The following is a 2,183-nucleotide window of genomic DNA, read 5'->3' on the forward strand; positions in this document are numbered from 1 at the left end:
CGGCCGGCCCTGGCCCCTTCCCCAAAGGGGTGAGTCCCAGAGAAGCCAGAGATGCGCGCAGCAGCCCGCTCCGCGCCGGGCTCCGCACCAGCTCGGGCTTGAGGCAGCCCGCGGGACACGCACTCTCCCGCCACCCTCCGCGCCCCTGGGCTTCAGCCTCAGTTCCTCCCCTACGCTTTGGCTAGCGGTTCCCACGCGCGCCCGAATTGCCGACGCGCAGTCGCCTCCCAAAGGCCAGGCTCTCTCCTCCCCGCCCAACGCCGCGCCCGCCCGGGTGCTTGGCTCCGGACCAGGAAGAACTGGCCTCTGGGGTCGGCTCGGGCCGCTGGGGACCCGCCACCCCTCGGAGTCGCTCCCCTCCGCGCCGTCCCCGCGCCCTTGGTGAGCTCGCCGCGAACCCCGCGGCGAAGCCCTTCCAGAGGCGCCGCCTGGTGCGCAGGAGCCAGTTAAACGAGGCGCGCGGGACAATCGGGGGACTGGAGGGGGTAAAAGGCGACAGCACTCACTCTGGGAAGGTTCCGGCATGTTGCTGCCTCGGGGCTTCCTCGAGGTCTCGCCCCTTCCCCGGCTTCCCCGCCCAGCCCGGGCCGGGACGAGGGGGGACGGGGGAGGAGCGCAGCCTCTGGGACCGAGCTGGACTTGGTGCTTCCGGAGCTGCAGGGAAGGGGCTCCACACTGTTTTGGTTTCGCTAAGGAGTTTGGGGGCAACTGGAGAGACTGGAGGAGAACGAGAGGAAGGCCCGGGAGCGCAGATGTCCGAAAATAATCTTGCTCCCAGGGAATACCAGGGCGGCTGGGGGAGTGTGGGGGTCGGCACGTACATTTTCGTATTGAACTTCGTGAGCAAGTTGAATCGAATCCGACGCTTGGGTTTGTCGACTCTAGTCGCCTCGGAGTCGAGATCTCTACACCGTAACTGGACCAAAGACCTGGACAAAGCAAACGGCCCGGGGACGGACGCTGTTCCACAGTGAACCCAGGGGGAACTGCAACAAGGAACAGAGGTCCGCCCCAGGACACGCTCCGAGTCCCGGCCAGGTCTTTCGCCGTGCACCTCTTACCTGGTGGCTTTCCTAACAAAGTAAGAGAAGGTGAAGTCCCAGTGATCGTCCAGCCAAGCTTCCACCGCGTCCTGGTCCCGCTGCTGCAGCGGCCGCGCGGAGCCGGGGCCCGCCCGCTCCATGACCCTCTCCACGCTCTCCGCCGCCGGCCGGGGCTCTTATCGGCCGCAGCTGGGGTCTTTCCCTGGGAGGGGCCGAGCTCTGCCGCGGGACCCTCCCCCTTCGCCCAGCCGCGGCCGGCCGCTCTCGGCGGAGCGGTTCGGGCAGTGGGCCAGGCTCCCGGCGCGCCCCGCCGCTCCAGGTCCACAGGGCTCCCAGGTGTGGCGGCCGCGCCCTCCGCGGGGTCGCGCGGAGGCCGGCGGTGGCAGTGTCGCCAGTCCCCGGATTCCGAGGCGGCCGCGGTGGTGACTGGCAAGCTCTCCGGAAGCTCAGTGGCCACGGCTGGTAGCAGCCGTGGGGTGAGGCCGCTGGGGTGCGCTGTGCGCCGAACCGGCTCTAGGGGGACGCGCAAAGATGACTGTGGGTGTGTTCCAAGTGTCCCCCCTGGTAGGAAAAAGGACTATCGCACCGCAGGAGACCCATCCCAACGCCCAGAGGCGGGGGCTAGGAGACGTGTCGCCTGAAAACCGCGCGGACGAGCTTCTTCTCTGGCCTCCGAAAACAATGACGGTCCCGCCTCGCTTCTCCAGCTCAGCCCTGGTGTGGGAGCCACTGGGCTCTCTCCGAGCTCATTCAGCTAGGTGGCTCATAGCACCCCAGCCACGGACCGCGCCCAAGCGGACTTGGGGTGCATGCCACCGAGATAGATTTGGGGTTTCGGTGGGTAACTTCCAACAAAGCCGTGCTTAATGTTAACAATAACGATTCCTGTCGTTTTAGATTAAGTGCCTTTGCATCAAGGGCCTTCTTTTCATGACTGGGAAAGGTTTTCTGGAAGAAAAGCATAAACTAAAATGATTACGATGGCATGTGTACAATGTAGTCAAGCACAGGGCCCCTCTGTACGGTGGGAGTACCCGTGCACCACTGACAGGGTGGAGCAGCCCCGCAGCCCACGTCTAAACTGATACTTAATCATTTATTTTCACTGGGAATAACACACACACACACACACACACACAC

At 64.9% G+C, this 2,183-nt stretch overlaps 1 protein-coding gene across 1 annotated transcript in view; it reads right to left on the reverse strand.

Moving 5' to 3' along the window:
* The window catches only part of PDE5A (phosphodiesterase 5A, cGMP-specific), a 103,372-nt gene extending 102,232 nt beyond the window's left edge, over positions 1-1,140 (reverse strand). Inside the window, exon 1 of the mRNA XM_004686636.2 lies at positions 1,062-1,140. The gene's annotated coding sequence lies outside the window, so the exon portion shown is untranslated. The remainder of the gene's footprint in view (positions 1-1,061) is intronic.
* Between the last annotated feature and the right edge of the window lie 1,043 nt (positions 1,141-2,183).

Source organism: Condylura cristata, unplaced genomic scaffold (genome assembly GCF_000260355.1).
Source record: "Condylura cristata isolate star-nosed mole 26May11 unplaced genomic scaffold, ConCri1.0 scaffold00021, whole genome shotgun sequence".
NCBI lineage: Eukaryota > Metazoa > Chordata > Mammalia > Eulipotyphla > Talpidae > Condylura > Condylura cristata.